Raw genomic sequence first — 23,520 nt, 5'->3', positions numbered from 1 at the left:
ACTAAGCCCGTCTAATCCTTTTTCAGGAAAAAATCCTCTCTAAAATGTAAAGGGGTTTCTGGTAATGTAATGTGTTTTATGTTGCTCTCTCCTACCACTGTCACTTCTGATCCGAGGTGCTGTTTACCATTCACCTTTCTTTTTAATATTGCTAAGGGAAGAAAATAAATCAAGAATGTTTCAACTCCATTGTTAATGGGTCACCGCAGAGGTTTTTGTACCGAGTATGTTGAAAATGTCTTTGAGAAAATATGTTGCCATTGAATTTGTGCCCCATTGGCAAACTGTGATAGTGAAAACAAACAATTCAGATGCTGACCAAAGAATATTGGAACCGGTTTTCCTTTTGCTTTTCTGAATCCTGCCTGTTGGATTCACAGGAAACAGAAAGGGGAAATGGGAGCTTGAAGGCAATGTTGTAAATATTTAGTGTTAGGAATATTGTGTTGTTGTTTCCAACCACCATTCTTTCCTGTTTGGTTTTATTCTCACAAGGACAACAAGATGGTCCCCCCCCGTCCCGCCCCCCCCCCCCCCTCCTGTTTTTGTTTCACAAGGACATATCTAAACATTTCATCATGCCCCCATGGAGGTCTGGAAACATTTGTAGTTCCAAAACATTTAGAATTGTGTATGCTTGTAGTCTGAATATTTCTGTTGGATGTTACATAAAAACAACTCCCCCACATGCTTATTGAATGCATGTTTAGTGTAGTTCAACACTGTTATTCTGTCTGATATAAATCTGTTGTTAGTTGCATAGTCTTACATTTCAGTAAATGTAACAAAACATGGAAGAAAATAGAAATTATAAATTGTTTTTGAATAGTTTTTTCTTTAAAATAAATTGTATAAATGACTGAGTCTAACCAAAGTACAGGGGGTGGTCCGCCCAGGTCTTACCTAGTGTTTTTAGACAGTAAAGCTATGGGAGGTGTATGCCCCAGGGCCTCTTGCCTAAAGCACAATGGCTTTCCCCTTGAAACAAATGAAAAAGGTTTTAACACAAACAATAGTCACAACAGCACTATACCACACATGTTCTTCTGACTCACAGACAGTACCACAAACTGCATAGAAAAAGCTGCAGCAGGAGTGAGTCAGAGAGATACCAGAACTCTGTGGCTCATATGCAGGCTGAAACAGCTGCAACGACTGACGAGCTGGTGGAAGTCAGCTCTCCAGCCCCAAATCAAATCAATCAACTGCAACCAGCGATCAGGAAGCCTGCAACCACCACACTGAGAAACAAGACACAAACACACATACGAACACAGAGCAACAGAACACACTTTGTATCCATTTGGCTAATTTCTATGTTTTTATCTGTAAATGTTTCCTAAGATTACATATGGGAAGCTGGGCCATGGGTAGGTAGTATATGATGAAGGGAAGAGCCAGGACTGGGGAAACCCTGTGAAACAACCCCATATCCTGAACTGTGATTCTTTTTTTTGTTGCCCAAGCCGTGAGGTAGGAACACCCATGACACAAGAGCCAGCTAAACACCTCATGAGCAGTGCATTAAAGATGGTGTCAAAGGGGACACTCAGGTCAAGAAGTATATGAATGGATATTTACCTTGACTCAGCTGCACAGAAGAGGTCACTGGGCCTTGGGTGTTTTAGTGCTGTGTTTTGGAGTGGAGTGGAAGCGGCAAAGGTATAAACCATGCAAAAATACAATTATTGTGTTTTCATTATTGCATTCTAGAAGCAGTAATTTCTTTGTCCACTAGATGTCGGGCTGTCCTCAGCTTAGTTGGAATTTTTTAAATGACTGTTATTCCTTAAAATGATATCAGGAGAGGACTGTGGATCAGTCCCTTTACATGTGTACCATTAAATCAGATAAGGGTGTATGAATTGGTCTCCATTCATGTCTATGATGCTTCTCACCATATGAATATACAAAATTGGCCAACTGGGGGTGCTATAACAAACTACTGAAAATGCTAATTATTAATATCATGACTCTCATTCCTTTACACCTAAAGTCATGATATTGGGGATATCTTCCCCTAACCACATACATGACATATTTGTTAACCATCATGGATTTACTGCCATTTAGAACATTGTGATTAGAGTTGTACTGTTCTGGCACCGGATTGGTCATTTGAGTGAAGCTTTTTTGGCCGCACTTATAGACGAAGATCTCTCAGTGCAATACTTTCAAGATCATTACCTAAAACAAAATGTCTGCTATTAACAATCGAAAGGTTAAGTTGTTTTTGTGTGCACTGTTATTTAGACACATCTCTTTTCAAAATCCTACTACAGCCAAAAGAGGGAGACATTTCATAAAGAATAGGCTAAAGAAGCAAATCTACTAAAAGACTGCCTTGTATTCTTTAATAATTTCTCACCAGCTCTGTATGGCTCTTATACAGTCATTTGTTCACTTTAGAAATATCCACTATATTATTTACTAAATTACTTTTATATTTAAATATTGATATGAAGAGGTTTTGTTTTATGCAGATTTGCCTTTCAATTCTTTGTTTTTACATTTTCAGCTTGGTCTGATCAATTACCCATTTCAACTCTCAGGGAGCCGTTTGGCATGTTAGTCAGGAGATGGCAATGGTGTCAGGGTCTTGGTTGTGGGTGCTGGTGGGTAACAATGGCCCAGGCTGTTGAGTAGGGCTCTTTTCTGCCCTGCCTGCTGGAGCCTTTCTATAGGGTGTCTGAGTCAGCCCTAAGCTGCTCTCACCAGGCAGGCTCCCTTCACCAGCATTCACCTAAATCTGTCACACAGATTTGACACTGCGTCACTCTGAACACACTCCGAAATGACACGTATACAATGTGGAATATTGTGCACATTTATATTCCGGACTTCGCTTAGAGCGTTTACTTTTTCTTTTTTGTTGCTTGCACAAGCTCTCATTTCTTTTTTTAATGAGCATAACATTTGATAATAATAAAAAACTTAAATTATAAGAGCAGGGGAAACAAAATTGACCTTTTTAAGGGAAATTACATTTATATAAATTTACAGTGAATTCAAGATTTCTTCCTCTTATTGGTATGAAAGTGCAGTTTAAATTTAGTATTTCCTTCTCAACAGTGAATTAACCTAAATGTGATTGAATTTCCCTTATTTGATAATTAGGAGTACTTCATGCTTTGAATATGTATATATATATATATATATATATATATATATATATATATATATATATATAATTTATTTTACGTTCACCAGTATTAATTAATTTTGGTTAAGGTCTGAAGTTTGAAATAAATGCACAGTATTGCCAAGAGGAGGCTCTACAAATCTGCATGTTTTCATATGAACACAATGGTGTATTAAAAGGCCAGCATCGGCCACGCGGCTGGAAACAGAGCACAGTGCATTGTTTCTTCATGTAGGGCTACAACACAATTAGCCTGAATTAGGCTCATAGTTAGTTGTGCATGAACATTTTACTGATATCATAATCCTCTTTGTATTACTGCGGTGTCTGTTTTTAGCTGTAACACATTTCTTTCTTCAACATTTGCTTTGGTGTTTAGAGTCGTCATGCAGTATCATTTTGCATGACAGTGCATACTCAGATTAATTATCTAACAATAGTCATAATGAAAAACAATAGTGTTTATAGTTGTGATTTGATATTGACACAACGTTGCATAAAAATAATGACGAATCAATTCATAATAAAAACAATGCGGTGTCCTATAACAGTAGGTTTAACAGGGACAATGTACTGCACATCTCTATATCCGCCTACATCATTTGGTCTTCTCCTCAGGGACAAACTGGATGTATACATCGCCTTTCACAACATCCGTCTTGGTGCAGAAACAATTAACTATCTGCCTGTTGTTTTGCATTGACAGCTACATTTCTAAAGACATTGGCAGTAACGATTGGCTAATATTTTTCCAATAAGTAAAAGGTCTGTGTCCATTTAAGCTTGTCGGCCTGCTTCTGTTCTGTCTGTAAACTGGCTGCCTGCTGTACATTTTCAACCCTCTGTGATAAGTGCTTGAAGCTCTCTGAAAGTTCTGGAATCTGAGCACTGAGAGAGGAAAGTGGACCAGAGTGCCCATCACACTGGGTTCATGGACATATAAACCGTCTCTGCCTCTCTCCCCCTTTCTTCTGCAGTGTTTACCGGATCAAGTGGTAGCTACTGGCCCTCATGGCCAGTAAGCAGGATTTTCTCTCCCCAGCTAGTGTGGATTTGACTGTTTCCAGTGCATGAGTTGACTGACAATTGGGTTGTTGTCAGGCTTTACTGAACACAGCCACCATGCAATTAATAAACGGGAATATTTTTGGTTTAGTTACATGTGTTACAGTAGGCCGGACAAACCATCTGCTACATAATGTATTTATTTCTGTTGGTTTTTCACCCAGTTGCAAGAAAATATTATGTTTCCTAAAGGCCCAAAAGGATCCTCATTATTCACTTATCCCGTTTTAAATGAGGATCTGTGGACACCTGCCCCATGGGAATCTGTGGCTCTTTGAAAAGAAAACAGGTTAAAAGCCGTTAGCACAAAGCCAGAAATTATCCCCCTTTACCACAGGTAATGAATTTGATTAATTCTTGACCTTTGGAAACTTTTCACTCTTTTTAAGTATTCTTTTTTTTTGACCTGGAGATAATAAGGCATGCTTGCTCTGTATTGCCCGCTACTACATTTTGAGGACTTTGTCGACATGTGGGGTGCACAGAACCATATTTGCAGGTTGTTCTGACCAAGGGTAAAAGAGAAGGACTTTGGTTTGAGATGATACTGAACCTTTTTCACATTTCAGTAAGAAATCCTTCACAATTAATCATATTGTATCTTTTACGTACTAAATTTCATAAGGCAGCAAATCAGTAGGCGACTTCGGTTTGAGCGTTGTGCTTTGTTCAGTGGGACAGATGCTTGTAGGGATTCCTTGATCATTTATAACCTGAAAAAATTTTCACAGATGGCAGACACAGGTTTCCTCGAATAATATAGAACATGGGGAAAGGAGATTAGGTGTATGTCTAAAGTAGGGCCATGAGTTAGAGCTGAGAGATGCAGCATCCCTTTTCAGTTGAAGCCCTCTTGGGTTTGATTTAATTCTCTCCTTGCACTATTAAAAAGGCCTTCCTCCCTCTTCACTGGGTGCACCTTGCTGTCATAACTGGCACAAAATCATTTATCAATGCCTCTTGTCGGCGGTGCGGCTGAGGCCTTTCTCAGTGTATACTTTCCATTATTGATTGTGCGTGTAATGCATCGCAGCCAGAAGCACAAAGATACGGGTCTCTCTACAACTGTTGGATGACCGTAGCGGGCCAGACCGTCAGGTAACTTTGTTTTGTCTATTCATCAATGCTTTTGACTATCATACTTGTTTTGATGGGTTGTCCCTAACCCAGAAATACAACTTAACTGGAAAAGGCTTTGAAATGCAGTGCCTGTGGTGGACTAAAAGCAGGACATACATGTGTGATGGTCATTGTGCAAGCTGTTAGTTGGACCATCAAGCTGAAAGGCAGCACTGAATGTCAGTGTCCCCTTTGTTGTTTAATTTATTTTATTTTCAAAGTGAGGGGAGGTGGCCTTGCTGTGGGAGTCATTGATGTGGCTATAGTTAGTCCCTCCCCTGCTGCGGCTGTCTGTAGGAGTACCTTCTCCCTTTTCCTCCTCGCTCACGGCTCCCAATGCTCAGGAGGCTCGACTCACTGTGTTTGTCTAACCATCCTCTTTTTGTCTGTGTGAGGGTGTAATTGATACAGGACCAAAGAAAACGCTTTGAACTGTGGCTAACAGACTCCTCTGCTCCGGGGTCAAGGAGGTTCTTCGGCTTCCTCAGCACTCTGTCACAGATAGACTTGTGTTACTTCTTAATGTTAGGAGTTGGTGGCTTTTGGTTATGTTTGACCATATGCTAGGATAACATTATTCGTAACATATAATTCAGTTAAAAGGAGTTCTCAGGTTTTGGTAATACTGGGTTAATATCCATGGCGCATTGTGTTTATGGCTGCAGATAAGACAGCGTCCACAGGTTTAGTCCCTCTTGCTTTCCAAGAAGTAGTTCTAAGCCCATGTCAATTAGTTACCGCATTTACATAATTGCCATTTGCAAATGTAGACAGGGATCACACGTTTAACTTCCTTCAATGAAATAGGATAAACATAAAGTAAACTTGGAAAGGATTGTACTATTTCATAGATAACATCCATGTACTTTTAAAAAGTTGAGTTTTACTTCAATTTCATTGTTTTATCAACAGCTAATTAATTGTCCTATTTGCAGCTTGCAAACATTGCCCTCTTTAAGCAAAAGGCAAATGGAATGTATTCCCTAAAGAATCTATTAGACGCCTAGAGCCCTTTATCAAGGCTGTCTGAAATATTGGCACATACAGTAATCTGTCCTCGTTCTGTATTGATTCCCGGTTTTGTTTTCAAGTTATGCTGTAAACAGGGTAAATAATGACAGATTTGAGTCTCTGTCCCCATGGAGATACATGTGTACATCTAAGCCTTCAGAACCTACACTTCCTGATACTGTATGAAAAGCAGCTGTATGCATCATATAAACCTCTTTTCAATGATTAAGCCACCTCGGTTGTTGCTTTTTTTCTGGATTGTGGCTGAATGTATCATCAAGAGAAGCCCTGTAGCCCACTGTTACTGGAGCCCCTTCATGAACGTGGAGAAAATAAATGCATGAACGTGAATGCTAATAGGAGCTGACAGTAGAGGTGTGTAGGTGTAGTAATTGTAATTTATAAAGGAGACAAAGTGTATGTGTAGTTTAAACAGCAGTTAGCCAGCACTGTTAATATGAGGGCTGGCAGTGATAGGAGGCTGAGAGGGAAAGCGGAAAGACTTAGAAACCAGCAGTTATGTTAGCTGGAGAGGGTGTTCAGGAATCAGCCATGATTAACACAGCATGCAAATTATTTTCCATGCGGTGCTTACACCAAATCTTTTTTCTGAATTAGAATGCTGGTGTTCAAACTTTCTTCAACTGTTTTGAAGACGTGTCTCCAAAAGTATAGTTACTTGACAGTTTTTATCGGTGCTATCACAAACTGGAATGCAATGCTAAGCCTGTCCTCTAAGGGCTAGCATTATAGCACTTTCTCCGGATGCTTTGTACTGGATGAAGAAGTCATAATCCTCAAACAGACTTAAATTCCTCCAGAAAGGCTCTTAATCCTGAATCCACTCATTTTCTTCAAACAGCCTTCCAGCTCGACCCTAAAGAGAAGGGGATATTTGGGGAATGGTTGCAATCCTTGATTGAAATCTGCTACAAGTGAAACCCTGTTTCAGACATAGCCTACCCACCCCCCCGCAACCCCCCCCCCACCCCACCCCACCCCACCCACAAAACCACACACAAGTCATCTCCTCCTGTCTGTCTGTGGAAACCTCGGCCAGGTCATTGTCGTGGAGATGCTCTCTGAGCTCTTATTAAAAGGTAAACTTCTCCAAGGCCACGGAATCGCGTCAATCACGGCCAGTGTTTTCGTAGCGGGCCCAAAGCTTCCTTTCCTTCGCTGTCAGGGGCTGTTATCGCGTTCAAAGCCATATCAGAACGCTGTTTGTTCTGCACTTTGGTTTCGCCCACACAGCGGAGTCAAAGAAGTACAGGTCTATTTGAGAGTGTATATTTCATTGCCGGGGAGAGAGCTGTGTTTGTCTTGCCATGTTTGTCAGCTCGTATTTGAGCTCTGGGTTCCTATTAAAACTAAACACCACTGTATATCGGCAGAATATTGCCAGGCATCTTTAAAACATACTGAGTGTAGGAAATAATATAACTGTGACATACTTTATACTCTGTTACTCTGCTGTTCACCATTCTAATTTATTCACTCACAGATCCTGTATTCTTCAGAGGAGCACGTCTGTAATAACATTTTTATAAGCTACCAATTGGAAAAAAGCAACAGTAAACATATTACCCCCCCCCCCCCCCCCCGTCCTATCAGTGTAATTTTATAAATGCTAGATCTCTAAAGCAAGACTCAAAATTAGTTTCCTCAAAATCGTGCCGATGGTGTCTGAGATGTCACGTGTAACGTATATACGTGTGTGAGCACACATACAGCGGTCCATGGGTGACATTATTGTGGGACACTAATGTCCAATGTTAAAACCATGGAGAATTGTCACAATCATGCATGTTCCCATGTCTGAGATGTCGTCAATGACTCACGCACAGAGACCGATGAGGTCCCCTTCTAGATTTTATTGGAATACTAACCCTTATGCCTGTATTACCAGATTCTCCTCTGAGCTAAAGCCGACTCCAACAGTTCAATCTCACTACTGTACTTGCTTTTAGCCCACTTAGGAGTCATTTTTATATGTTTCATTGCCAACTGTCATAAACCAAAAAAAAATTATGTAACTCTCATGCTAAAAAAGTTTGGACACCCCAGGCCTATACTGTAAAGCAAAACCCAAAAAATTTTAGGACTCCAGAATCGGACTTGAATAGCCATGTTGTAAATGATGGTGCATTTTGGGAAACATTTTGTATGCAGGGATATAATTACTGTTTCAATTTTCAATACCTTTTGACAATATGTGGGTTTATGGTGTTGTTGTTATCTATTTTGAGGTGTTTGTAATTTTATTTAATATTAGTTTTATATTTATTATCTGGATACTCATTAGCTGACGCCATGGCGACAGCTGGTCTTTCTGCCTTGTTAAAAACAAGGCAGGGCATTGCAAGCAAACACAATTGTTTCATTGGTAGCAGCTCTTAAACCTTGGGTGAGCATGATGAGCATTGGTTGTCCAAATGACTGTTTATAAAACACTAAACAGTAATTAATATACTGCATTTGTAAACTCTTTACGTAGCCGCAAACCTTGGATCAGTCCATTGTCATTACAGTAAAATATTGAGAAATACAAACCCTACCCTCGATTAAACTAATTCATTCATTTTGATTATGGTAGCATATTTTTTTTACCGTGTGATACAGTACATTTTACACTAATTTTGTGTTTCATTACATACTACTTTGATACCTTATTTACATAACAGCAGCTTTACTTGGAACTGGGCTGCCTGTCAACTAAATGTTCAAATTCATGGGAACACTCTTTGAAGTTGCTATGAGTCAAGATACTCAGGCAGTTCAGTTTTCAGTCACTAACTGTGTCAGTGTTTTGTTTCACTTGACCAAAATGAACAGAAATTATGGTTGGCATTTCACAGATTCCCTTTTTATTCTTTACAGTAAATTTGACCAGGATTTATGGAAAATGTTGAGCTTTTAGTAAACTTACTAGACTTTTGCAGCCCTTGTTGAGTTTACTCAGCTGATCCAGGGATCTGATAAATTGAAGAGGTGGTACTGCAGTTCTCTGTTTGAGCTTGTCTAGAGTGTCCTAATAGATCTATAAAGATTGTGCTGAATATAATGCAATAGTAATAGCATTAATTATGACCTTATGACCCTGACAATATGACCTAGCAATTTTGTAGGAGTTATATGCTTCGAGCAGCTCAACATTGATTTACTCCTATATTGTAGTACATACAGCCCTTTATTCTGTTTATAGATGATTTTTATATGTCTTTTTTCCTGCCACAACAGCTGGCATGTTAGTCACAGTCTATTAGCTGGCAAATATGTACACTCAAAACCAAAAGTCATTATATGCATTTTGATAGCTATCCTCATTACTAACTATGATAATGAACCACTTTGGTCGTAAAATCATTATAAAATCTATTAAACTATAGAACGTTGAACAGGTTCTCTGTGGTCTTTTCTACCAGTGAGTGTCATTAAATTAAACACAAGGCACATCTTGACACGGTCTCACACATCCAAAAGGAAAACAATGAAGGAGCGAAAGGGCTATTGAAGTCATTAGTAAGTTTGCTGGACAAACGGCGGGATCTAACCGTGTGGGTGGCTGGGGAAATAAAAAGGTACTTTGGTTGTTATTGACCCTGCAGCTCTTGGCTGGCTGCTGTTTTCTCTGCAGCCAGGAGGCACACTCGGCGTTGCGCTGGAGCGGAGGTTATAAGTGATGCAAAAACAGAGGAGGGTTGATATCGCAGATGTTCACTACCATTGTTATTATTTGCATCCCCTCTTATTAGCTGGACATGTCTCGTACTGGCGTTGGGTCCATTCATGGCTGTGCTAGTAGCAAATGTGCAGCTATTCGTAAGCAATAGGATTAAAAGCAGTTCAGAACGCTTGGACAAGCACCATTAATCTTACAGTGCAGGCATGTCTGATTTTTTTTTTTTATTAATGCGTCTTTAAATGTTTTCATGTGGACATACGGACAGACAGACAGACTGGCAGAACATTAAGATGACAACAAAGGGGGAAACACTGAAATCACTGAGAAAACTCTCCATGACAGACCCCTTTGTAAACACGCCATTAATACAAGTCTCGCTGATGAACATATTCTTGTAATTCATCATACCATGTACAGCCTGTGACATCTTGCGGTAGCGTTTATTCCTTGTTTATACATGCCTTTGAGGCTTTGCTGACAACTCCAACACGCTGCAAGCTTTCACCACGTTTGTTCTACACTGAACAGGAGCAACAGGCTCACGTCATGAGGAAAACAGGTATATTAACTAATGTGATAATTATAACAACTAATATGTTTTGAATGTTCCTTTTGAATTTTAGTCGTTTATTTTTTTGGGGGACAAACACTGACAATGTATAGCTCTCATGTTTTGTAGCCTTGCTCAGTAGCTCACTATCAGACCGTTGCTATTTAAACATTCTCACTTCCCCCGCCTGGTACAGGTGCAACTACTCTAATTGCCCCTTCATTTTTGCAACTTTATCTTTTTTTTACATTACTGTCTTGTTGTTATTGCATCCTTTAAAAAAAAAAAAACCTTCTCTCTAATATATCTGTTTATGTTGCGTTGTTGCGACGTAAATGGCAAACAAGGATTTATTTGAATTGTCCATACTTTGTGTATCCGTTTCATATGACAGTACATGGAACTGGGTGACGTACAGTTGGTCTGGCTAATGTAGGAGCCACTCTCGCTGTTCCCCTGTCGATGCTGAGGTGGTTGTGAGTGATTTTGTGGTATTCCAGGGATACAGGTCTACTGTAGTCACAGGACGGTAACGGGAGAGAGCCCAGGGGGTGCCTCTGAGTGTGCACTGAAGGAAAACTGACACAAGTGGAACTGGGAAGAGAGGAAGAAACGGAGAGAGGGGGTGGTGCAGTATTCGTAAGGTCTAGTTCACCAGTGAAGTTGTAAAATGGAAACATGCCTCTCCCCTGACAGTGTGATCAAACCCCCCTCTATGTTGTGCTGCTTATGATGTTGTGCTGCTGAGCTGTGGACTGGGATGGTGTCCCAAAGGCTTGTTGTTTCATGTCAGAGATTAGATTGAACCGAGGGGTCCCGGTTCATACAAAGAGGCCTGTATGGGAGAGTCTTGTATAGCACTCGCCTCTTATTCTGTATTTGTCCTGTTCCATTTTTGCTTGGCACTGATAAATTCCACAGTGACTCACTGGATTTTATTTAGTTAAAAAAGAAACTAATCAACCTCAAATGTCCTTAATTACAATAAGAGCAAACGTTTAACCCCCACAACCGTCTGAAATATATTGGTCTTTTTTGGTCCCTTTTCTTTTACAGTACCATTTGCACTGATTTCTGCATAGTCGGCATCTGTGATTATCTTCCCCTGGCAGCAGGCAATAAAAACATGTACTGCACACAGCACAGTCCCAGGGTCAGCAGAGCGCGGTTCATAGGACTTGAGACAATGTATGGAGTGAGAGCGGGTCACAACCTTAAAGATGTCTGGAGACTGTGAAAAACCTTTTTTGATTAATTCATGAAAAATATATATATATATAAACTGATGTTAAAAACGCAGTTCTCAGCTTTAGCTTTGTCCTTGGCTCCAGATGAAATGCACAATCCACTTCACCAGAGGTGTTTATTAAAAGATGGTGACAGCTTGGCAAACCTGGGGGTTGTGAATTAGACGTTCTTCATTTATGTGAGAAGGTGTTGGAGGAAGTGAGACAGCGTGAAAAAGGATTTCCCTCCAGTTGATCTGTTATCCGAAGACGCTAGCTTGTGTCAGTCTGGATCGAGGAAGAGGCTGTCGAGAGGAAGCGCTTGTCCGTTGGTTGCGTCAGTGCCAGCCAAAGCAATGTGACACTAACATGTTGATTTGGGAAACTAATTGATTTCCCTTCGTCAGTTGCAATGAGTGCTTTTACAACCATTAAAGGGATAGTTCTCTCAAATGACAGAATGACCAATCGGTTTCCTTTCTCTGTATGCACATGGTATGACAGCAATCCACGCTTTGATTGTAATGTTTCAGACACAAATATACATTATTTTACAAATGTCCACCCTAGTCATCCTAGAGAAGATTTAAAATTGGTTGTGAATCTCCACAAAGTCACTTAAAAAGGAAACGTGTTCTCAGAAAACACACCCAGAGAACTCCAGGTGAAACATAACGTGAACTCTAACCATGCATTTCAGCATGTCACCAAAGTGTCCGCGTAGAGTTTGTCTACACTTCGCACAGTACCTTTCGTTGGAATGTCCTCCCATTCTGTTTTTTTTACGTACCTGTCTGCTCTGTAAGTAAGGGGTTAACGTTCTCCCTCAAAACATCTAGCGGACGGTTTCCACTGAAAAGCATACGTCTGTGTGGCACAGAGCACTGACAGTCATTTTAATATTTTTTTTGCAGGGTGCAGGCCCCTGTATTTAAAAGAGGACAGCAGTCAAAAGCCCATAAAAGTGAATGACTCCACGGGTGCATCTGCCACTGTGCGCAGGGAGGAGATTCAATGTGAAGAAGGGAAGATAATGTGCTCACTCACTAATGGGCACCCGACTAGACACAGGCTCATTTTTCACATCATGTCATCTGTAAGGTTTGAATAAAAGTAATGGCCGCAATGAGCCCCGGATCTCTCCCAGCCGTTCTGGCTTATTTTTATTTTTTTTTCTACTCACTTTTATTTGTGTTGACTTGTACAGTCAGAGGAGATGACAGTCTGGGGGCCCGTGGATCAGTCAGAGTGATGATCGTCACTGTTCTCCACTGGCGCTGACACGTCCTCTCTCCTCTGGCTGGAATGTGAGGTCGGGGCAGCGCGGCTATGTCGCATCAAATGCTGGGATCTGACAGAAGAAAAGGATCCGGCGCTGGGGACATCACAAACTCTGTCTTGTGTAATTTTCTGACAGGGACAGAAGGGGGAAATGAAGGGACTTCTACAGTTTCATGTAGTAAAATATTGTGTCAGTCAAAGCTAAGTGGCGGTTTTAAGATAAATAGGAGCGGATCCCGATGCCATGTTTTTACCCCGGCAGACTTTTAAAAAGACCATGCTAATGTGGGCAGATGCTGATTGCTGTTGGATGTTTTCATTTCCTCAGCATTAAGAGTTACAAAGGCACATGTCTAAATATCCATTTTGAAAAGGTTATTGTATAATTAACACTTAGTTACGATGCCACAATCTAGGCCATGTTTCATGTGACATGGAACAACCGAATTACAAAGGACGCTCAACAGTTCATTTGCACAGCTTTACTGTAGAATATGTACCATTGTGGGATGAAACTTAGTAATAGTGGCCCAAGACCAAAGTTAAGGCTTTATTTCTTGTGTTATGATCTGGAACTCATTTAACATTGAAATTGCCTTATATTGAGATTTTTATATAAATGCCTTGAAGTCAGAAACACTTATTAACACATATTTTCCCCATTTCCACAAGATGTTTCATCCAAGGGCATTAGAAGGTATGTCTCTATTCACCAGAAACACAGTCGTAGGCCTCGGTTAAGATGTCCAAGAGCGGTTGATGGATTGCTTTAATCAGTCCACCATCCTCATTAATATGATACAATGAATTGTTAATCTCTCAAATCAGATTGTCTTTTTGATGTTGCATGGATGTATTTTGGGATCTCTTTTTGTTTTTCCTGCTGTACAAGTACAATATCATGTTGTAAGTGTATAATGAGGAAAAACCTTGACAACTAGAAAACCCCAAATTATATAATACACATTTTCATGGTTTGTCAATTATTAAAAATAAGAACTTTTTTGTGTCAGTATCTATATAAATGAAAAGAGGGATGAGAAAACAAGTGATTTCCTTATTAGGTTCAGGAGTCAAAGGCCTCCTCCTGGAACCGGCAGCTTCTAGAGCCCAGAAGATTAAGACATATATTGGATTCATGATGGAGGGCACAAAGTTCATTTTCAAAATAAAACAGAATATTATTCATATTCCTTTTAAAATTCAGATTGCCAGCTGACCTGTGACTTGGCAGTAGTGTATTACATTTTCAATGAGCTGGCTCTGCCACTGAGAGCCAAGACACCACTTCCTGCTTTCCTTATGCTTTCCCTTTTTGTCTAGCAAGCTAATGGAATTGTGTGATTAATCAAACATTAGTTCACATCACAAATTGAATTATGTAACCGATTCATGTATCATTACATATATTTTTACCTCTCCCTGGTGGCTTTTTGAATCATTTTAGATTACTAGGATGCAAAAACCCACAAGCAAATATTTTATCAAGATTGATATAAGTCCTGTGTCTGGAGAAAAAATAAACACTTTTGTTTCTGGGCTAGAATGGAATATCTGCCTGTGTGGTCATAGTGGCACACAATATACACAAGACAGCTGATTTTCATATATATTAAAATCACCACCTACTGCGGCATATGAAATTGTGCAAACTGCTAAGGCATGGGCTTACTGTTAGAACTTCTGCTTCTCTTTGATTCCCCGTTCCCCCTCTAGGTTCTGTGACCCTGAAATAAAAATGCCAATAATTTTATTCACACACTGATTCTACCAAACACCCTCAGCTACCCCGCATAAAACCAGAGTACAGATATTCACGTAGTTCAAATGCAGTAAAAGTTGCACGTTTTTCCAGAAACATCATCAAAACCTGCGTGTTTCCTCTCTGAGCCTCGCACACATCTACAGCCAAAGCCCTTCCAGCGCCTTGACAATGTGGGTAGCGCACGTGCATGTCAATCTCCTATTATTTGCCTCAAATTCTAGCAACATTTAACAATCCGTCCTCTAATATCGTTGGCTGTAATATTGGAAATAAAAAAAAGAAAAGAGGAAACCGTGGTGTGCATAATCAGTCAGCACTATCCCCATACTCGGTGTTGTGGGTTTACTGCACCACAGTGTAATAAAGCCACAATATGTGCTTGGTGAGCTCGGCCCCCCACCCCTCCCTCACCAGGAAGCGCCCTCATCACTCCACACAGAATACCGCCAGCCTTAATTGGTCTGTGCTCCTCCAACATGTTTGTAATGAAAAAAGCAGCACATAATTCTTAGTTTGTTGGCTGGCAGAGCCCAATTTACAAAAATGGAGGTCCGTGATAAGCAGAGACAGTACGTCTGTGGAGTGTTCGGCGCAATGAATCACCCTCTGCCAGGGTTGAGCAGAATATAATTGAGTCCAACATCTCTGAGCACTTTCACCATAATTAATGATAATCTGTAACAGAGGAATCTCAGATTCCAGTTCACAGAACTGTTTAATTAGGCCCAGTAATGAAAGCACAGGCACTACAAGAATATGGCCGGGCTCATGATTAATGATTTGTGCTGGTGAACACAAAAGTGCTGCACCGTTAACTCCATTGGACGCCGCTGCATCTCACTGGCATTTACAAAACACCAAAATACACATGGGCTGTTTTTGCTTTCTATATTAAAATACAACAAATAATATATTTTCGTCTCATCTGTCTGAGAAAAGTGTTATTCCCCCCCGCGCCCCATTCGTTCCCCCTCCTATTTTTTGATCGCTCATTTTGCAACTGACTAATGTTGGCTGAAACAGAGATCTTTTAATATGGAGACTTTCCTGCTAAATGTCTAAATGAATTGACTGCCATATGACATTTTTCACAGGGCAATGAAATGGATGTAGGAGCCCCTTCGTGTATGTTAATGCCATAGCATTGATCAAAATCCACTGTTCTCCTTTAGTGTAATGCACAAGCTGTAAAACTGTAATTAAGTTATGATTAGCATAATTATAGAACTGGAGGTGCTTTCGGATTTGTTTTCCAATAGAAATGATGGGTAAGTAGGGATCTCTTCCTTGCGAGAACTTGAAATGTTCAAAGTTTGTGACATAACTATTATTAAATTAGGTTACATTTAGATCCAGAATTCATTATATACCAGATCAGCTTTTTGCTGGTGATTATTGGGGCTGCATTCATAACCTAAGAAACTTTTTTCCTCCTCATGTTTTTCCATTGTTCCTTCTGTTTACCTGCTGACATGTCAAGTAGAAAAAAATACCTATTTGCTATTGTGATGGAGTTTCCAGTGAAAAGATTGCCATTTTCAGAAAGGAATAATGTATTTACCCGGTATCATTCACTCAAGTAATAAAAAGGACACAAGTATTGAGGCCTGTTACTTAAAATTCCGGATTACATTATTGAATGAAATGCTCCAGCTCATATTTCTGCCTTGCAGGCATGTTGGAGTTTATTTCCTGGTAGTACAGCTGGAGCCCTGAGACTTCATTTCTCTGTAGCAGCATGCAGGGTGTCTGAGTGGGTATGTGTGGGTATGTGTGCTGTGCTAGGCTGACTCCACCTTTGAAAGTTGATCTCATGAAATGCACAATAACACAGTCATACTATTATTGGAACAAAATAAGATTTTGTTTGGTATAAAATGAGATTTCCACTCAAGGCATTAGTCACAGTCCCTCTGTTGACTGCTGAGGTATTTCTGATGGGTGGTGCTGAAGATCACACCCTTGGCTCTGCACGGCTCTACTCTGTAGTCAATGAGCACCTTTATAAGTGGATAACAAGTGGATAGGTGTATCACAAATCATGTTAAGTGATTGACAGGTTCAGGTAAGTAAATCTCACTCTGTGACACACACACACACACACACAAAGAGACATGCACACCTGCATGCAAGTATAGCTTAACATGCACAATGCGCACACTTAGTCACAGAGACAGAGAGAGAGAGAGAGAGAGACACACATTTTGTCCCATGTTCTTTCTGGGAAACAAAACTGTCAACAAGAGTTCAGATAAACTGCCCCAACCCCATAAATCTGTGGCAAAAAAAAGAAAATCTTAAATGAGTAAGAATGGAAGACAAAAATGAAAAAAAGCATGTATGTGAAATAACTCAATGTAACCAAACTCTCCCTGTGCCTGAATCTTGTTTAGTTCTTTCATTCTCCACTTTCTGACCTGGATCTTGCCGTCGCTGCACATGAAAGAAATTACAAAAGCCTTTCAGTCACAGCAGCCTAGCTACCTCCTGCACTACAGCATTTGTCATTGCCAAAACAGCAGAGTTTAATTAAGTGTTGTGAGCAGCCTAGTGAGAAACACACTTTAAATTAAACCTCTGAACATGCTGCTATTGGTTCTTTACCTTCTCAACAATCAGCGGGTGTTCGGCATAAATTCTATCTCTCAAGGGGGAAGGCGTCTTGACTGCACCTCTAGCGATTCATAAACGGCCGAGCTCCCCGAGAGCAATCTCTTAATACAGCGCATTTCATTATTCCCATTTTAGAAACAGCCAGATGAATGTGATAATTAATGTCCCCTCTCAACAAAACATTTTATTTACTCTTGATTAATTAATGGTTGTTATCGGGGGTAAATAACAAAGTAGTGTTTAGTGCTGTATGTTGCTGTCTCTGGGACTGAATAGAATTACATGGTAAATTATCTTCTGAAGCGTCGAGCGATTGTTGGTGAAAGGAATTTGTTCGCTCCCTCTGTAATAATGGATTGTTTCAAGTTGGTATGCATTTGGATCCTGTAATGCTTTCGTCAGTATGTTCTTTGCAATGGGATGAAGTAAATCAGTGTAGTCAAGAGGTAGAGCAATGGAAGGAGATACAAAAGGCCAACAGGGGTTAATATAATATGTGGCTTTCTAATTTGCAGGGTGCAACATGCCAAAAAGGGCAGTTGCCAAGGGACATCAAACCTGAGTACTATGTCATTTGTAGGTAGTGTGTGAATTACTTTCAAGAAACGTGTGGGGAGTACATACTATCATATACTACTGTTCAAATGTTTGGGGTCACTTAGAATTGTCCCTGTTTTCCATGAATTAATTAATTAAACTTGTTTGAATTAAATAAGTTTGAATAGGATATACAGCAAAATGAATAGCAAATATAGTTATCGACTAACAAAGTTATAAAGATGATTTTTAACTAAAATAATAATGTTGTCCTTCCAAGCATTTGTCAAATAATCCTCCATTTGCAGCAACTGGCATTCTGGTGGTCAATTTGTTGAGGTAATCTGAAGAGATTTCACCCCATGCTTCCTGTAGCACCTCCTACAAGTTGGATTGTTTTTACATAGTTTGGAATTGTGCTTTGGGTCATTGCCCTGTTGTAAGACAAAATCGGCTCCAATCAATCACTGTCCACAGGGTATTGCTCTGTTCTGCAAAATGGAGTGATAGCCTTCCTTCTTCAAGATCCCTTTTACCACACCAACTTTAACACAACCCAGCACCCCTAGACCATCACATTGTCTCCACCATCCTTGACAGATGGCATCAAGCACTCTTCCAGTATCTTTTCATTTGGTCTACATCTCCCAAATGTTCTTCTTTGTGATTCGAACACCTCAAACTTAGATTTGTCTGTCCTTAACACTTTTTTCCAAACTTCCTCTGTCCAGTGTCGATGTTCTTTAGCAATCAAACCCACAATTTTTGATGCTCCAGATACTCTACTAGTACAAAGAGGGACGGTTTTAATGTTTCTTTAAACAGAACAACAGTTGATGATCAAGTAGCCTTTAAAATGATTACTTGGATTAGCAAACACAACGTGCTATTGGAACACAGGACTGATGGTTGCTGAATATGGGCTTCTGTACGCCTATGTAGATATTTCATTAAAAAATCGTCTTTTTCCAGTTACAATAGTCATTTATAACATTAACAATATCTACACTGATATCAATTCTGATCAATTTGATGTTATTTTAATGGACAAAACATTAAATTTTCTTTAGAAAAACATAACATTTCTAGGTGACCCAAACTTTTGAAAGGTGGTGTATACTTAGGTCCCCTTTGAAAATAAAGGTTTCTATCCCAAATACCTCTTCCTGGTTAAATAAAAATAATATACCAGGCTGGTTTCAGACCCAAATGTCAGAATTTTGTGAAATTTTGAAACCATTTTGCTAGGTCACACAATATTATAGAAGCTATGAGTCTAATTTACATCTCGACAGAATGGTTGTGTTTCATAATTTGTTAACTAGCCCCTGGAGTATACCGACCAATTCATGAGGTAGGGTGTCAGTAACCACCACCTTACAAACCCTAAAACCACAAAGGTCAAATGGGTTGTTCTGCAACCTATGGCGGAGTGACAATGGATTTAGATAGGATTTCATATCTGGGCAAAGTGTTGGGAGTCAATGAAATTTATAACAAAACATTACATGTAATAATAAGCCTACTTCAAGGCAAGTCAGCATTTAGCCGGGATCATTTTGCAGGCTTTCCAGAGCAGTCCGTCCATAGGCCTAGACAGTCTAACCCGAATTGTTAGTAACACTCTACAACCTATCATGCTCAATCAGACTTAAAACCTTCAACAAAGTTGGAGGTACATTTCTTTCATCCTTATTTCCTCTTCCTTTCTCTCTTTTTGTCGCTGTACTTCCGTTTCAGCTATTAGACAGCTGTTACAAGGAGCAGGATTATTAACGAGACCATGGACCCAAAGCTCATTGCAGTGGCCATGTAATTCTCTACACACTGTGTCAGGTTAACAGTGTTGGCTTATCTACTCAACAGCTGGTTGAGTGGACCTCTCCCACTTCCCGTCGGCAGCAGCAGCTCTGTAAAGGACTGATGACTCCTGTAGTGCTTCAGTACAAGCAGGAGGAAAGCCTTGACACACGTTTCCTACTGGAGTTGAAGCCAGTCATCTATACAAGCGCACTTCCAAGCACAAAATTGGATGATATGTCTCGCTGCTGCTATAATACTATATATAAAGAACATACTTTCTCAAAGCCTGATCAACTTTAGGCATAATAATGTTTCTTTACGCATTCCGTTTTGTATTATAGTGATCAGTAATTCAGAAACATGGGTAGCTAATTATAGTGCCACCTGTAAGTATTGTGAAAGTAAAAAATATGCTACTATAGTCTCCATACTTTTTTTTTTTTGTCCTTATAGGTTTCACTGTTTTCAATTACTATAATTTATATGCACAGTTCCCTCTATTTCACTGAATCAAAAGCATTCATGGAAAGATTTGTATTATATAAAAATCAAGCACTTATGTTTAGTATCGTCTCATATCCTTTGCACGCAATAAGTGCCTAAAGTTTATGACTCTACCACATGTTAAGTATCTTCCCTGGAGATGCTCTGTCAGGCATGTATTGCAGTCATCTTCAGTTTAAATTTTTTTTCAGTTCTCCAGTAAATAAAAGTTTTTACATTTCGTGTAAATGTGGTGGTCATAAACTGTTCTCTCATTTGGCGGTGGTAACAAACTCATGCAAACGCGTTGAGGCCTCTTTAGTGCAGTGTCCGATCCTTTTGATCATTGATCACTGCGCCCCGTGCACTTCCCCCTGATGTGAAGTGATAGATGATCACTTCTAGCCCACTAGTTAATGTACACTATTAGCTCTGTATTTAAAAATGATCATGTAATTGATTTATAAATTGATTTATTGATGTTAATTCAAGTGTTTCGCAAATTAATCACACTAAAGAAATTCATTTACTATATTTTATGAGCTGTTGTGTGATTAACTAATGATATGTATTAATCAACTTTAATAAGAAATTCAAACACTATTGTTTGGATAATTTGTCACTTTGTTAGAGCAGAAACGAAAAGAGGGGCTTTTGATTTACAACTCTAGACTCTTACTCTGCTGCTTTAGGGAATCACAGTGCTATTTTGGGGGCTATTTGTGCTTATAATTTACAGTATAAGCTAGGATGAAGATGGGTAGACAGACTCAGAGCACACTGGCAAAGGCAGTAGAGTTTGGGCATTTACCATTCATCGACTAAAACTATGTTTTTGTTGTTGGTCTAAATTCGCCTTACAATTGATCCCCTTTAGCTTCCGACTCTGTTTACCTATTTCCAATTCTTGGCAATATCCTCAAAGACAGACTTTATATTGTCACCTTTTTCTTGGCTTGAGTAAATAGTGCAATTGTTTTTCACCCCAGAGAACCAGTTAAGTAGTTCATTAGTGGGTATCTCAAGTCTTTAAAGTATTGATCCCCCCAGTCAATGGAAAAATAACAAACCGGTTATAAGCTAGTTATCCATAGCAATGGCAACATAAATTATTTAAAAAGGGCAGATTCGCTGTGGCCATGGAGCCATCAATCATAAGATATGGCAATGACAAAAAGCTGCTGCTTCAGAGGACCTCCTATCTGAACAGAGAACAATTCTATCAGGCAGGTGACTGTGAGAAGACTGGATGACCTGATGTCATTCATATTGTTGCTCCTGCCTTTTGAATGCCTGGGTTCTCCTCTCAACCACACCATGGAATGGGTAAATGGATTGTCTATTTTACCATTGGCCTCCCTACCAAGTGCACACTTCAATTTGTCTAACAATAACCGGGGTCAGAGTGGTGGGTTTTCACCCCACAGAATGGATTCATTTTTTATTGAATGCGTGAATTGAGTTGCGTGTGGCAGTTTTGTATTCATTGAATTGAGAGATCCTGTTGAATACGGATTGGTTCTCGGCCGCCTCAGATATCACTGTGGGGAGAGATTCAAATATCTTAAAGTTACAGCTTCTACTCCTGATACCAATGGTTGGGACTGTTCTTGCATACGTAAAATTATTTTGAGTGCCATGAATCTGCTTCCCAGTATTAGTTAGACTTTCCTTTAAATTTCAGCCCATGTCCTGTTGCGTGCAGGTGTGTTTAATGTACTGAGCAGAAGGGCCTTACACCTGGGCTATATGGAAAATAAAAATTATTGCAATGGATGCACTGAAATGATGTAAAAACAATGAAGATAAGTAGATAGTTGAATTGGTTTAATTGGTACAGCACTTATATAATCTAAAAATATAAATGTCTTCAGTGGGCTACAGTATATGCTATAAACCAATATCAACAATATGGCCTGTGACAGATTGACGGTTTGTATAGTCAGTGTCTATCATTTTTGATTGGTCCTCTTATCTCTATTAGCCAGTGCTTACTGTAGATTACTAGGCAGTAGACTTCCACGACGGCGTCCCTGGAGTCCTGGTCTGTTCATTGTAGATGTAGGGCATTGTAATTTACCCATTTGTGCGGTAGTAATCTTTAGTAATAATGCATGTCTTTTGTCAAGCACGGATTAAAATGACAAAACAAGGGTACACTGTGAGTTCCTTTACCTGAACGTGCCCCTACAGAACAACATAACAGCATTGCAAATGAAGTCATGAAACACAGCAACCTACCCTTTATAAAGAAGACTTAAGAGTACTAGAAGTGTCTTTGAGTTTCAAAACCCAACTTTGATTAATAATTGATTAAATGAATCCTTGGAACACATCAAAGCCAGGAAGAGGATACACACCGGCGCTCCTGTGGGCTGTCGGCCAGCCAGTCAAACAGCACTTTGTTGTTTTAAATGCTTCCCCAGATCCAGGGCTTTTCCTTTGCTTGCCCACTGTACCTCGCAGAGCTGTGATGCCTTGTCCTGGCAAAGTGCCGGCAATCTCATAATGAAACAAGACATGCAAGGATATGAATGGCCACATCCGAAGGGTAATTGCTGCAGTGCAGAAGCCTCCTACCTTGTTCCATTTAGTCTATTAGTAATTTATAACTGGTCTTCCTCCTCTCTGCACAGGAAGGGTTTGATCTAAACTCAGAGATGCTTTAAGGTGTCCTCAGGATCCACTATAATGGGATATGAAAAAGAACCGATTCCACTTGCAAATCCTTCTATTCTTTTTCTGTAGAAATTATCTTACTATATATGCAATCTTGTATGGCATTAGAAAGGTGAGCATTATATTTGATCTAATTTGTGTTCGCAGGTTTATGATACAGCTATAACTGTGCAGCTTTGAGTCATTAAGAGCCTTTGAGTCGGCAGGTTGTGCTTGTCTCTTACCTAGATCCAGGCAGGATGACCAAAAAGCAAGTCTTTAAATATTGGGTGCCAATCGTTAGTGATCAACATCTTTCCTCATTATATTTTTATCTGTTAGGAATAGAAAAGTTGATGTGATGCGACATTTTATTAATGTAACGACTAAAATTGGCAAAAAACATTCCTATATACACTACTCAAAGCTCAGATTTGTTCTTGAATCATGACTTAATTCATGCAAGGTATACGTTTTTCAATTTGGCATTAGTGTTCCAAGTAAGGTTGTAGAACAGACTTTATTAAGGATAGGTTGAGAGGTTTTTAGGGCAAGTAGACTGTTTTATTTAAAGATGTAGTG

The sequence above is a fragment of the Esox lucius genome, chromosome 16 (genome assembly GCF_011004845.1).
Source record: "Esox lucius isolate fEsoLuc1 chromosome 16, fEsoLuc1.pri, whole genome shotgun sequence".
NCBI lineage: Eukaryota > Metazoa > Chordata > Actinopteri > Esociformes > Esocidae > Esox > Esox lucius.
The sequence above is the reverse complement of the archived record's forward strand: the minus strand, read 5'-3'. Positions refer to the sequence as shown.